Here is a 14,668-nt window from a genome sequence, read left to right as displayed (position 1 = left end):
AGCTCAGCAGACAGTATCACACAGGAGAGGATTAGATACACGGCTCAGCAGACAGTATCACACAGGAGAGGATTAGATACACGGCTCAGCAGACAGTATCACACAGGAGAGGATTAGATACACGGCTCAGCAGACAGTATCACACAGGAGAGGATTAGATACACGGCTCAGCAGAGAGTATCACACAGGATAAGATTAGATACACAGCTCAGCAGACAGTATCACACAGGAGAGGATTAGATACACGGCTCAGCAGACAGTATCACACAGGAGAGGATTAGATACACAGCTCAGCAGACAGTATCACACAGGAGAGGATTAGATACACAGCTCAGCAGACAGTATCACACAGGAGATGATTAGATACACGGCTCAGCAAACAGTATCACACAGGAGAGGATTAGATACACGGCTCAGCAGACAGTATCACACAGGATAGGATTAGATACACAGCTCAGCAGACAGTATCACAGGAGAGGATTAGATACACAGCTCAGCAGACAGTATCACACAGGAGAGGATTAGATACACAGCTCAGCAGACAGTATCACACAGGAGAGGATTAGATACACGGCTCAGCAGACAGTATCACACAGGATAGGATTAGATACACAGCTCAGCAGACTATCACACAGGAGAGGATTAGATACACAGCGCATCAGACAGAATCACACAGGAGAGGATTAGATACACGGCTCAGCAGACAGTATCACACAGGAGAGGATTAGATACACAGCTCAGCAGACAGTATCACACAGGAGAGGATTAGATACACAGCGCATCAGACAGAATCACACAGGAGAGGATTAGATACACAGCTCAGCAGACAGTATCACACAGGAGAGGATTAGATACACAGCGCATCAGACAGAATCACACAGGAGAGGATTAGATACACAGCTCAGCAGACAGTATCACACAGGAGAGGATTAGATACACAGCGCATCAGACAGAAACACACAGGAGAGGATTAGATACACGGCTCAGCAGACAGTATCACACAGGAGAGGATTAGATACACAGCTCAGCAGACAGTATCACACAGGAAAGGATTAGATACACAGCTCAGCAGACAGTATCACACAGGAGAGGATTAGATACACAGCTCAGCAGACAGTATCACCCAAGAGAGGATGAGATACACAGCTCAGCAGACAGTATCACACAGGAGAGTATTAGATACACAGCTAAGCAGACAGTATCACACAGGAGAGGATTAGATACACGGCTCAGCAGACAGTATCACACAGGAGAGGATTAGATACACGGCTCAGCAGACAGTATCACACAGGACAGGATTAGATACACAGCTCATCAGACAGTATCACACAGGATAGGATTAGATACACAGCTCAGCAGACAGTATCACACAGGATAGGATTAGATACACAGCTCAGCAGACAGTATCACACAGGAGAGGATTTGATACACAGCTCAGCAGACAGTATCACACAGGAGAGGATTTGATACACGGCTCAGCAGACAGTATCACACAGGAGAGGATTAAATACACGGCTCAGCAGACAGTATCACACAGGATAGGATTAGATACACGGCTCAGCAGACAGTATCACACAGGAGAGGATTAGATACACAGCTCAGCAGACAGTATCACACAGGAGAGGATTAAATACACGGCTCAGCAGACAGTATCACACAGGAGAGGATTAGATACACCGCTCAGCAGACAGTATCACACAGGAGAGGATTAGATACTCGGCTCAGCAGACAGTATCACACAGGAGAGGATTACATACACAGCTCAGCAGACAGTATCACACAGGAGAGGATTAGATACACAGCTCAGCACACAGTATCACACAGGAGAGGATTAGATACACAGCTCAGCAGACAGTATCACACAGGAGAGGATTAAATACATGGCTCAGCAGACAGTATCACACAGGAGAGGATTAGATACACGGCTCAGCAGACAGTCTCACACAGGAGAGGATTAGATACACAGCTCAGCAGACAGTATCACACAGGAGAGGATTAAATACATGGCTCAGCAGACAGTATCACACAGGAGAGGATTAGATACACGGCTCAGCAGACAGTATCACACAGGAGAGGATTAGATACACAGCTCAGCAGACAGTATCACACAGGAGAGGAATAGATACACAGCTCAGCAGACAGTATCACACAGGAGGGGATTAGATACACGGCTCAGCAGACAGTATCACACAGGAGAGGATTAGATACACAGCTCAGCAGAAAGTATCACACAGGAGAGGATTAGATACACGGCTCAGCAGACAGTATCACACAGGAGAGGATTAGATACACGGCTCAGCAGACAGTATCACACAGGAGAGGATTAGATACACGGCTCAGCAGACAGTATCACACAGGAGAGGATTAGATACACAGCTCAGCAGACAGTATCACACAGGAGAGGATTAAATACATGGCTCAGCAGACAGTATAACATAGGAGAGGATTAGATACACGGCTCAGCAGACAGTATCACACAGGAGAGGATTAGATACACAGCTCAGCAGACAGTATCACACAGGAGAGGATTAGATACACGGCTCAGCAGACAGTATCACACAGGAGAGGATTAGATACACGGCTCAGCAGACAGTATCACACAGGAGAGGATTAGATACACGGCTCAGCAGACAGTATCACACAGGAGAGGATTAGATACACGGCTCAGCAGAGAGTATCACACAGGATAAGATTAGATACACAGCTCAGCAGACAGTATCACACAGGAGAGGATTAGATACACGGCTCAGCAGACAGTATCACACAGGAGAGGATTAGATACACAGCTCAGCAGACAGTATCACACAGGAGAGGATTAGATACACAGCTCAGCAGACAGTATCACACAGGAGAGGATTAGATACACGGCTCAGCAGACAGTATCACACAGGAGAGGATTAGATACACGGCTCAGCAGACAGTATCACACAGGAGAGGATTAGATACACAGTAGACAGTATCACACAGGATAGAGGTGACCCTCCCGGTTCCCGGACACCACAGGCCTCCGTGTACTGCGGAATTTTCCGCTCATTACCGCCATTTTCCCGCCTCAGCGGCCGGAAGACGAGGCCTGACAGGACTGAGGTGTTGTCCATGGCAACCAGTCACCCTTCATCGGTTAACCGACAGGAGCCAATCAGTGAACTCGATTCATCTGCCGAGAACCGTGTACACACAAAAGCTGTGCTCTGATTGGTTGTTATTGGCAGACATGGACGCGTCTCTCTGAGGAGATTTTCTACGCGAGCCGCCATCTTCCTGCGCAGTAAGAACCCGCTCAGCATGTCCTGTGTGTCTGCTGGGACCTGTAGTGCTTTTACCCCCCAGCATGCCCTGTGTGTCTGCTGGGACCTGTAGTGCTTTTACCCCCCAGCATGTCCTGTGTGTCTGCTGGGACCTGTAGTGCTTTTACCCCCCAGCATGTCCTGTGTGTCTGCTGGGACCTGTAGTGCTTTTACCCCCCAGCATGCCCTGTGTGTCTGCTGGGACCTGTAGTGCTATTACCCCCAGCATGTCCTGTGTGTCTGCTGGGACCTGTAGTGCTATTACCCCCCAGCATGTCCTGTGTGTCTGCTGGGACCTGTAGTGCTATTGCCCCCCAGCATGCCCTGTGTGTCTGCTGGGACCTGTAGTGCTATTACCCCCCCAGCATGTCCTGTGTGTCTGCTGGGACCTGTAGTGCTATTACCCCCCAGCATGTCCTGTGTGTCTGCTGGGACCTGTAGTGCTTTTACCCCCCCCCAGCATGTCCTGTGTGCCTGCTGGGACCTGTAGTGCTATTGCCCACCAGCATGCCCTGTGTGTCTGCTGGGACCTGTACTGCTTTTACCCCCCAGCATGTCCTGTGTGCCTGCTGGGACCTGTAGTGCTATTGCCCACCAGCATGCCCTGTGTGTCTGCTGGGACCTGTAGTGCTTTTACCCCCCAGCATGTCCTGTGTGTCTGCTGGGACCTGTAGTGCTTTTACCCTCCCAGCATGCCCTGTGTGTCTGCTGGGACCTGTAGTGCTTTTACCCTCCCAGCATGCCCTGTGTGTCTGCTGGGACCTGTAGTGCTATTACCCCCCCCCAGCATGTCCTGTGTGTCTGCTGGGACCTGTAGTGCTTTTACCCCCCCAGCATGCCCTGTGTGTCTGCTGGGACCTGTAGTGCTTTTACCCTCCCAGCATGTCCTGTGTGTCTGCTGGGACCTGTAGTGCTATTACCCCCCAGCATGCCCTGTGTGTCTGCTGGGACCTGTAGTGCTTTTACCCTCCCAGCATGCCCTGTGTGTCTGCTGGGACCTGTAGTGCTATTACCCCCCCCAGCATGTCCTGTGTGTCTGCTGGGACCTGTAGTGCTTTTACCCCCCCCAGCATGTCCTGTGTGTCTGCTGGGACCTGTAGTGCTATTACCCCCCCAGCATGTCCTGTGTGTCTGCTGGGACCTGTAGTGCTATTACCCCCCCAGCATGCCCTGTGTGTCTGCTGGGACCTGTAGTGCTATTACCCCCCCCCTCCCAGCATGCCCTGTGTGTCTGCTGGGACCTGTAGTGCTATTAACCCCCAGCATGCCCTGTGTGTCTGCTGGGACCTGTAGTGCTATTACCCCCCCCCCCAGCATGCCCTGTGTGTCTGCTGGGACCTGTAGTGCTATTAACCCCCAGCATGCCCTGTGTGTCTGCTGGGACCTGTAGTGCTATTACCCCCCAGCATGCCCTGTGTGTCTGCTGGGACCTGTAGTGCTTTTGCCCCCCAGCATGTCCTGTGTGTCTGCTGGGACCTGTAGTGCTATTACCCACCAGCATGCCCTGTATGTCTGCTGGGACCTGTAGTGCTTTTGCCCCCCAGCATGTCCTGTGTCTGCTGGGACCTGTAGTGCTATTACCCCCCAGCATGCCCTGTGTGTCTGCTGGGACCTGTAGTGCTATTACCCACCAGCATGCCCTGTGTGTCTGCTGGGACCTGTAGTGCTTTTACCCCCCAGCATGCCCTGTGTGTCTGCTGGGACCTGTAGTGCTATTACCCACCAGCATGCCCTGTGTGTCTGCTGGGACCTGTAGTGCTATTACCCACCAGCATGCCCTGTGTGTCTGCTGGGACCTGTAGTGCTATTACCCCCCCAGCAATGTCCTATGTGTCTGCTGGGACCAGTAGTGCTTTTACCCCCCCAGCATGCCCTGTGTGTCTGCTGGGACCTGTAGTGCTATTACCCCCCAGCATGCCCTGTGTGTCTGCTGGGACCTGTAGTGCTATTACCCCCCCAGCATGTCCTGTGTGTCTGCTGGGACCAGTAGTGCTTTTACCCCCCCAGCATGCCCTGTGTGTCTGCTGGGACCTGTAGTGCTATTACCCCCCCCCCCCAGCATGTCCTGTTTGTCTGCTGGGACCTGTAGTGCTTTTACCCCCTCCCCCAGCATGCCCTGTGTGTCTGCTGGGACCTGTAGTGCTATTACCCCCCAGCATGCCCTGTGTGTCTGCTGGGACCTGTAGTGCTTTTACCCCCCCAGCATGCCCTGTGTGTCTGCTGGGACCTGTAGTGCTATTACCCCCCCCAGCATGCCTTGTGTGTCTGCTGGGACCTGTAGTGCTTTTACCCCCCCCCAGCATGTCCTGTGTGTCTGCTGGGACCTGTAGTGCTATTACCCCCCCAGCATGTCCTGTGTGTCTGCTGGGACCTGTAGTGCTATTACCCCCCAGCATGCCCTGTGTGTCTGCTGGGACCTGTAGTGCTATTACCCCCCAGCATGTCCTGTGTGTCTGCGGGACCTGTAGTGCTATTACCCACCAGCATGCCCTGTGTGTCTGCTGGGACCTGTAGTGCTATTACCTCCCCCCCCCCCGCATGTCCTGTGTGTCTGCTGGGACCTGTAGTGCTATTACCCCCCCCCAGCATGCCCTGTGTGTCTGCTGGGACCTGTAGTGCTTTTACCCCCCCAGCATGTCCTGTGTGTCTGCTGGGACCTGTAGTGCTTTTACCCCCCAGCATGCCCTGTGTGTCTGCTGGGACCTGTAGTGCTATTACCCCCCCCCCCAGCATGTCCTGTGTGTCTGCTGGGACCTGTAGTGCTATTACCCCCCCAGCATGTCCTGTGTGTCTGCTGGGACCTGTAGTGCTTTTACCCCCCAGCATGCCCTGTGTGTCTGCTGGGACCTGTAGTGCTATTACCCCCCCCAGCATGTCCTGTGTGTCTGCTGGGACCTGTAGTGCTATTACCCCCCCAGCATGTCCTGTGTGTCTGCTGGGACCTGTAGTGCTTTTACCCCCCAGCATGTCCTGTGTGTCTGCTGGGACCTGTAGTGCTTTTATCCCCCCAGCATGCCCTGTTTGTCTGCTGGGACCTGTAGTGCTTTTACCCCCCCCCAGCATGCCCTGTGTGTCTGCTGGGACCTGTAGTGCTTTTACCCCCCCCTCCCCACCATGCCCTGTGTGTCTGCTGGGACCTGTAGTGCTTTTACCCCCCCCCCCAGCATGCCCTGTGTGTCTGCTGGGACCTGTAGTGCCTTTACCCCCCCAGCATGCCCTGTGTGTCTGCTGGGACCTGTAGTGCCTTTACCCCCCCAGCATGCCCTGTGTGTCTGCTGGGACCTGTAGTGCTATTACCCCCCGGCATGCCTTGTGTGTCTGCTGGGACCTGTAGTGCTATTACCCCCCAGCATGCCCTGTGTGTCTGCTGGGACCTGTAGTGCTATTACCCCCCAGCATGCCCTGTGTGTCTGCTGGGACCTGTAGTGCTATTACCCACCAGCATGCCCTGTGTGTCTGCTGGGACCTGTAGTGCTTTTACCCCCCCAGCATGTCCTGTGTGTCTGCTGGGACCTGTAGTGCTTTTACCCTCCCAGCATGCCCTGTGTGTCTGCTGGGACCTGTAGTGCTTTTACCCTCCCAGCATGCCCTGTGTGTCTGCTGGGACCTGTAGTGCTTTTACCCCCCAGCATGCCCTGTGTGTCTGCTGGGACCTGTAGTGCTTTTACCCTCCCAGCATGCCCTGTGTGTCTGCTTGGACCTGTAGTGCTATTACCCCCCCCAGCATGCCCTGTGTGTCTGCTGGGACCTGTAGTGCTTTTACCGCCCCAGCATGTCCTGTGTGTCTGCTGGGACCTGTAGTGCTATTACCCCCCAGCATGTCCTGTGTGTCTGCTGGGACCTGTAGTGCTTTTACCCCCCAGCATGTCCTGTGTGTCTGCTGGGACCTGTAGTGCTTTTACCCTCCCAGCATGCCCTGTGTGTCTGCTGGGACCTGTAGTGCTTTTACCCCCCAGCATGCCCTGTGTGTCTGCTTGGACCTGTAGTGCTTTTACCCTCCCAGCATGCCCTGTGTGTCTGCTGGGACCTGTAGTGCTATTACCCCCCCAGCATGCCCGGTGTGTCTGCTGGGACCTGTAGTGCTATTACCCCCCCCAGCATGTCCTGTGTGTCTGCTGGGACCTGTAGTGCTATTACCCCCCAGCATGCCCTGTGTGTCTGCTGGGACCTGTAGTGCTATTACCCCCCCAGCATGTCCTGTGTGTCTGCTGGGACCTGTAGTGCTATTACCCCCCCAGCATGCCCTGTGTGTCTGCTGGGACCTGTAGTGCTTTTACCCCCCAGCATGTCCTGTGTGTCTGCTGGGACCTGTAGTGCTTTTACCCCCCCAGCATGCCCTGTGTGTCTGCTGGGACCTGTAGTGCTTTTACCCCCCAGCATGCCCTGTGTGTCTGCTGGGACCTGTAGTGCTTTTACCCCCCGCATGTCCTGTGTGTCTGCTGGGACCTGTAGTGCTTTTTCCCCCCAGCATGCCCTGTGTCTGCTGGGACCTGTAGTGCTATTACCCCCCCAGCATGTCCTGTGTGTCTGCTGGGACCTGTAGTACTATTACCCCCCAGCATGTCCTGTGTGTCTGCTGGGACCTGTAGTGATTTTACCCCCCCAGTATGTCCTGTGTGTCTGCTGGGACCTGTAGTGCTATTACCCCCCCAGCATGTCCTGTGTGTCTGCTGGGACCTGTAGTGCTTTTACCCCCCCCCCCTCCCCAGCATGCCCTGTGTGTCTGCTGGGACCTGTAGTGCTATTACCCCCCAGCATGTCCTGTGTGTCTGCTGGGACCTGTAGTGCTATTACCCCCCAGCATGTCCTGTGTGTCTGCTGGGACCTGTAGTGCTATTACCCCCCAGCATGCCCTGTGTGTCTGCTGGGACCTGTAGTGCTATTACCCCCCAGCATGCCCTGTGTGTCTGCTGGGACCTGTAGTGCTATTACTCCCCAGCATGCCCTGTGTCTCTGCTGGGACCTGTAGTGCTATTACCCCCCCAGCATGCCCTGTGTGTCTGCTGGGACCTGTAGTGCTATTACCCCCCCCAGCATGTCCTGTGTGTCTGCTGGGACCTGTAGTGCTATTACCCCCCCAGCATGTCCTGTGTGTCTGCTGGGACCTGTAGTGCTTTTACCCCCCCAGCATGCCCTGTGTGTCTGCTGAGACCTGTAGTGCTTTTACCCCCCCAGCATGCCCTGTGTGTCTGCTGGGACCTGTAGTGCTTTTACCCCCCCCCCCTTCCCACCATGCCCTGTGTGTCTGCTGGGACCTGTAGTGCTTTTACCCCCCCAGCATGCCCTTCGTGTCTGCTGGGACCTGTAGTGCCTTTACCCCCCCAGCATGTCCTGTGTGTCTGCTGGGACCTGTTGTACTATTACCCCCCCCAGCATGTCCCGTGTCTGCTGGGACCTGTAGTGCTATTACCCCCCAGCATGCCCTGTGTGTCTGCTGGGACCTGTAGTGCTATTACCCACCAGCATGCCCTGTGTGTCTGCTGGGACCTGTAGTGCTTTTTCCCTCCCAGCATGCCCTGTGTGTCTGCTGGGACCTGTAGTGCTTTTACCCTCCCAGCATGCCCTGTGTGTCTGCTGGGACCTGTAGTGCTTTTACCCCCCCTCCAGCATGTCCTGTGTGTCTGCTTGGACCTGTAGTGCTATTACCCCCCCCAGCATGCCCTGTGTGTCTGCTGGGACCTGTAGTGCTTTTACCGCCCCAGCATGTCCTGTGTGTCTGCTGGGACCTGTAGTGCTATTACCCCCCAGCATGTCCTGTGTGTCTGCTGGGACCTGTAGTGCTTTTACCCCCCAGCATGTCCTGTGTGTCTGCTGGGACCTGTAGTGCTTTTACCCTCCCAGCATGCCCTGTGTGTCTGCTGGGACCTGTAGTGCTTTTACCCCCCAGCATGTCCTGTGTGTCTGCTGGGACCTGTAGTGCTTTTACCCTCCCAGCATGTCCTGTGTGTCTGCTGGGACCTGTAGTGCTATTACCCCCCCCAGCATGTCCTGTGTGTCTGCTGGGACCTGTAGTGCTTTTACCCCCCAGCATGCCCTGTGTGTCTGCTGGGACCTGTAGTGCTATTACCCCCCCAGCATGCCCTGTGTGTCTGCTGGGACCTGTAGTGCTATTACCCCCCAGCATGCCCTGTGTGTCTGCTGGGACCTGTAGTGCTATTACCCCCCCAGCATGTCCTGTGTGTCTGCTGGGACCTGTAGTGCTATTACCCCCCCAGCATGCCCTGTGTGTCTGCTGGGACCTGTAGTGCTTTTACCCCCCAGCATGTCCTGTGTGTCTGCTGGGACCTGTAGTGCTTTTACCCCCCCAGCATGCCCTGTGTGTCTGCTGGGACCTGTAGTGCTTTTACCCCCTCATGTCCTGTGTGTCTGCTGGGACCTGTAGTGCTTTTACCCCCCGCATGTCCTGTGTGTCTGCTGGGACCTGTAGTGCTTTTACCCCCCAGCATGTCCTGTGTGTCTGCTGGGACCTGTAGTGCTTTTTCCCCCCACCATGCCCTGTGTGTCTGCTGGGACCTGTAGTGCTATTACCCCCCCAGCATGTCCTGTGTGTCTGCTGGGACCTGTAGTGATTTTACCCCCCCCAGTATGTCCTGTGTGTCTGCTGGGACCTGTAGTGCTTTTTCCCCCCAGCATGCCCTGTGTGTCTGCTGGGACCTGTAGTACTATTACCCCCCAGCATGTCCTGTGTGTCTGCTGGGACCTGTAGTGATTTTACCCCCCCAGCATGTCCTGTGTGTCTGCTGGGACCTGTAGTGCTTTTACCCCCCTCCCCAGCATGCCCTGTGTGTCTGCTGGGACCTGTAGTGCTATTACCCCCCAGCATGTCCTGTGTGTCTGCTGGGACCTGTAGTGCTATTACCCCCCAGCATGCCCTGTGTGTCTGCTGGGACCTGTAGTGCTATTACCCCCCAGCATGCCCTGTGTGTCTGCTGGGACCTGTAGTGCTATTACTCCCCAGCATGCCCTGTGTCTCTGCTGGGACCTGTAGTGCTTTACCCCCCCAGCATGTCCTGTGTGTCTGCTGGGACCTGTAGTGCTATTACCCCCCCCCCCCCCGCGTGTCCTGTGTGTCTGCTGGGACCTGTAGTGCTATTACCCCCCCCAGCATGCCCTGTGTGTCTGCTGGGACCTGTAGTGCTATTACCCCCCCCCAGCATGCCCTGTGTGTCTGCTGGGACCTGTAGTGCTTTTACCCCCCCAGCATGCCCTGTGTGTCTGCTGGGACCTGTAGTGCTTTTACCCCCCCACCATGCCCTGTGTGTCTGCTGGGACCTGTAGTGCTTTTACCCCCCCACCCACCATGCCCTGTGTGTCTGCTGGGACCTGTAGTGCTTTTACCCCCCCCCAGCATGCCCTGTGTGTTTGCTGGGACCTGTAGTGCTATTACCCCCCCAGCATGCCCTGTGTGTCTGCTGGGACCTGTAGTGCTATTACCCCCCCAGCATGTCCTGTGTCTGCTGGGACCTGTAGTGCTGTTACCCCCCCAGCATGCCCTGTGTGTCTGCTGGGACCTGTAGTGCTATCACCCCCCCCAGCATGTCCTGTGTGTCTGCTGGGACCTGTAGTGCTATTACCCCCCAGCATGCCCTGTGTGTCTGCTGGGACCTGTAGTGCTATTACCCCCCAGCATGCCCTGTGTGTCTGCTGGGACCTGTAGTGCTTTTATCCCCCCAGCATTTCGTGTGTCTGCTGGGACCTGTAGTGCTTTTACCCCCCCAGCATGCCTTGTGTGTCTGCTGGGACCTGTAGTGCTTTTACCCCCCCAGCATGTCCTGTGTGTCTGCTGGGACCTGTAGTGCTTTTACCCCCCCAGTATGTCCTGTGTGTCTGCTGGGACCTGTAGTGCTATTACCCCCCCCAGCATGTCCTGTGTGTCTGCTGGGACCTGTAGTGCTTTTACCCCCCCAGTATGTCCTGTGTGTCTGCTGGGACCTGTAGTGCTATTACTCCCTCCTCCCCCCCCAGCATGTCCTGTGTGTCTGCTGGGACCTGTAGTGCTATTACCCCCCCCCCCCCGCATGTCCTGTGTGTCTGCTGGGACCTGTAGTGCTTTTACCCCCCCCAGCATGCCGTGTGTGTCTGCTGGGACCTGTAGTGCTTTTACCCCCCCCAGCATGCCCTGTGTGTCTGCTGGGACCTGTAGTGCTTTTACCCCCAAGCATGTCCTGTGTGTCTGCTGGGACCTGTAGTGCTTTTATACCCCCAGCATTTCCTGTGTGTCTGCTGGGACCTGTAGTGCTATTACCCCCCCAGCATGCCCTGTGTGTCTGCTGGGACCTGTAGTGCTTTTACCCCCCAGCATGCCCTGTGTCTGCTGGGACCTGTAGTGCTATTACCCCCCGGCATGCCTTGTGTGTCTGCTGGGACCTGTAGTGCTTTTACCCCCCAGCATGCCCTGTGTGTCTGCTGGGACCTGTAGTGCTATTACCCCCCCGGCATGTCCTGTGTGTCTGCTGGGACCTGTAGTGCTATTACCCCCCCCCCTCCCAGCATGCCCTGTGTGTCTGCTGGGACCTGTAGTGCTATTACCCCCCCCCAGCATGTCCTGTGTGTCTGCTGGGACCTGTAGTGCTATTACCCCCCCCAGCATGTCCTGTGTGTCTGCTGGGACCTGTAGTGCTATTACCCCCCCCCCCCCTCCCAGCATGCCCTGTGTGTCTGCTGGGACCTGTAGTGCTTTTACCCCCCCCCCAGCATGCCCTGCGTGTCTGCTGAGACCTGTAGTGCTTTTACCCCCCAGCATGTCCTGTGTGTCTGCTGGGACCTGTAGTGCTTTTACCCCCCAGCATGCCCTGTGTGTCTGCTGGGACCTGTAGTGCTTTTATCCCCCCAGCATGCCCTGTGTGTCTGCTGGGACCTGTAGTGCTTTTACCCCTCAGCATGTCCTGTGTGTCTGCTGGGACCTGTAGTGCTTTTATCCCCCAGCATGCCCTGTGTGTCTGCTTGGACCTGTAGTGCTTTTACCCCCCCAGCATGCCCTGTGTGTCTGCTGGGACCTGTAGTGCTTTTACCCCCCCACCATGCCCTGTGTGTCTGCTGGGACCTGTAGTGCTTTTACCCCCCCCACCCACCATGCCCTGTGTGTCTGCTGGGACCTGTAGTGCTATTACCCCCCCCCCCCCAGCATGCCCTGTGTGTTTGCTGGGACCTGTAGTGCTTTTACCCCCCACCCACCATGCCCTGTGTGTCTGCTGGGACCTGTAGTGCTTTTACCCCCTCCCCCAGCATGCCCTGTGTGTTTGCTGGGACCTGTAGTGCTATTACCCCCCCAGCATGCCCTGTGTGTCTGCTGGGACCTGTAGTGCCTTTACCCCCCCAGCATGTCCTGTGTGTCTGCTGGGACCTGTAGTGCTATTACCCCCCCAGCATGTCCTGTGTCTGCTGGGACCTGTAGTGCCTTTACCCCCCCAGCATGTCCTGTGTGTCTGCTGGGACCTGTAGTGCTATTACCCCCCCAGCATGTCCTGTGTGTCTGCTGGGACCTGTAGTGCTGTTACCCCCCCCAGCATGCCCTGTGTGTCTGCTGGGACCTGTAGTGCTTTTACCCCCCCAGCATACCCTGTGTGTCTGCTGGGACCTGTAGTGCTTTTACCCCCCCCCAGCATGTCCTGTGTGTCTGCTGGGACCTGTAGTGCTTTTACCCCCCAGCATGTCCTGTGTGTCTGCTGGGACCTGTAGTGCTATTACCCCCCCCCAGCATGCCCTGTGTGTCTACTGGGACCTGTAGTGCTATTACCCCGCCCAGCATGTCCTGTGTGTCTGCTGGGACCTGTAGTGCTATTACCCCCCCAGCATGTCCTGTGTGTCTGCTGGGACCTGTAGTGCTTTTACCCCCCAGCATGTCCTGTGTGTCTGCTGGGACCTGTAGTGCTTTTATCCCCCCAGCATGCCCTGTTTGTCTGCTGGGACCTGTAGTGCTTTTACCCCCCCAGCATGCCCTGTGTGTCTGCTGGGACCTGTAGTGCTTTTACCCCCCCCCCTTCCCACCATGCCCTGTGTGTCTGCTGGGACCTGTAGTGCTTTTACCCCCCCAGCATGCCCTTCGTGTCTGCTGGGACCTGTAGTGCCTTTACCCCCCCAGCATGTCCTGTGTGTCTGCTGGGACCTGTTGTACTATTACCCCCCCCCAGCATGTCCCGTGTCTGCTGGGACCTGTAGTGCTATTACCCCCCAGCATGCCCTGTGTGTCTGCTGGGACCTGTAGTGCTATTACCCACCAGCATGCCCTGTGTGTCTGCTGGGACCTGTAGTGCTTTTTCCCTCCCAGCATGCCCTGTGTGTCTGCTGGGACCTGTAGTGCTTTTACCCTCCCAGCATGCCCTGTGTGTCTGCTGGGACCTGTAGTGCTTTTACCCCCCCTCCAGCATGTCCTGTGTGTCTGCTTGGACCTGTAGTGCTATTACCCCCCCCAGCATGCCCTGTGTGTCTGCTGGGACCTGTAGTGCTTTTACCGCCCCAGCATGTCCTGTGTGTCTGCTGGGACCTGTAGTGCTATTACCCCCCAGCATGTCCTGTGTGTCTGCTGGGACCTGTAGTGCTTTTACCCCCCAGCATGTCCTGTGTGTCTGCTGGGACCTGTAGTGCTTTTACCCTCCCAGCATGCCCTGTGTGTCTGCTGGGACCTGTAGTGCTTTTACCCCCCAGCATGTCCTGTGTGTCTGCTGGGACCTGTAGTGCTTTTACCCTCCCAGCATGTCCTGTGTGTCTGCTGGGACCTGTAGTGCTATTACCCCCCCCAGCATGTCCTGTGTGTCTGCTGGGACCTGTAGTGCTTTTACCCCCCAGCATGCCCTGTGTGTCTGCTGGGACCTGTAGTGCTTTTACCCCCCAGCATGCCCTGTGTGTCTGCTGGGACCTGTAGTGCTATTACCCCCCAGCATGCCCTGTGTGTCTGCTGGGACCTGTAGTGCTATTACCCCCCCAGCATGTCCTGTGTGTCTGCTGGGACCTGTAGTGCTATTACCCCCCAGCATGCCCTGTGTGTCTGCTGGGACCTGTAGTGCTTTTACCCCCCAGCATGTCCTGTGTGTCTGCTGGGACCTGTAGTGCTTTTACCCCCCAGCATGCCCTGTGTGTCTGCTGGGACCTGTAGTGCTTTTACCCCCGCATGTCCTGTGTGTCTGCTGGGACCTGTAGTGCTTTTACCCCCCGCATGTCCTGTGTGTCTGCTGGGACCTGTAGTGCTTTTACCCCCCCAGCATGTCCTGTGTGTCTGCTGGGACCTGTAGTGCTTTTTCCCCCCACCATGCCCTGTGTGTCTGCTGGGACCTGTAGTGCTATTACCCCCCCAGCATGTCCTGTGTGTCTGCTGGGACCTGTAGTGATTTTACCCCCCCAGTATGTCCTGTGTGTCTGCTGGGACCTGTAGTGCTTTTTCCCCC

At 55.9% G+C, this 14,668-nt stretch overlaps 1 protein-coding gene across 1 annotated transcript in view; it reads left to right on the top strand.

Annotated features, from left to right (window-relative positions):
* Positions 1-14,668, top strand: part of FAM131C (family with sequence similarity 131 member C) — a 53,047-nt gene that overhangs the window by 33,227 nt on the left and 5,152 nt on the right.

This window comes from Anomaloglossus baeobatrachus, chromosome 11 (genome assembly GCF_048569485.1).
Source record: "Anomaloglossus baeobatrachus isolate aAnoBae1 chromosome 11, aAnoBae1.hap1, whole genome shotgun sequence".
In the NCBI taxonomy this organism is placed as follows: domain Eukaryota; kingdom Metazoa; phylum Chordata; class Amphibia; order Anura; family Aromobatidae; genus Anomaloglossus; species Anomaloglossus baeobatrachus.
This window is presented reverse-complemented; position numbering and strand designations above follow the sequence as displayed.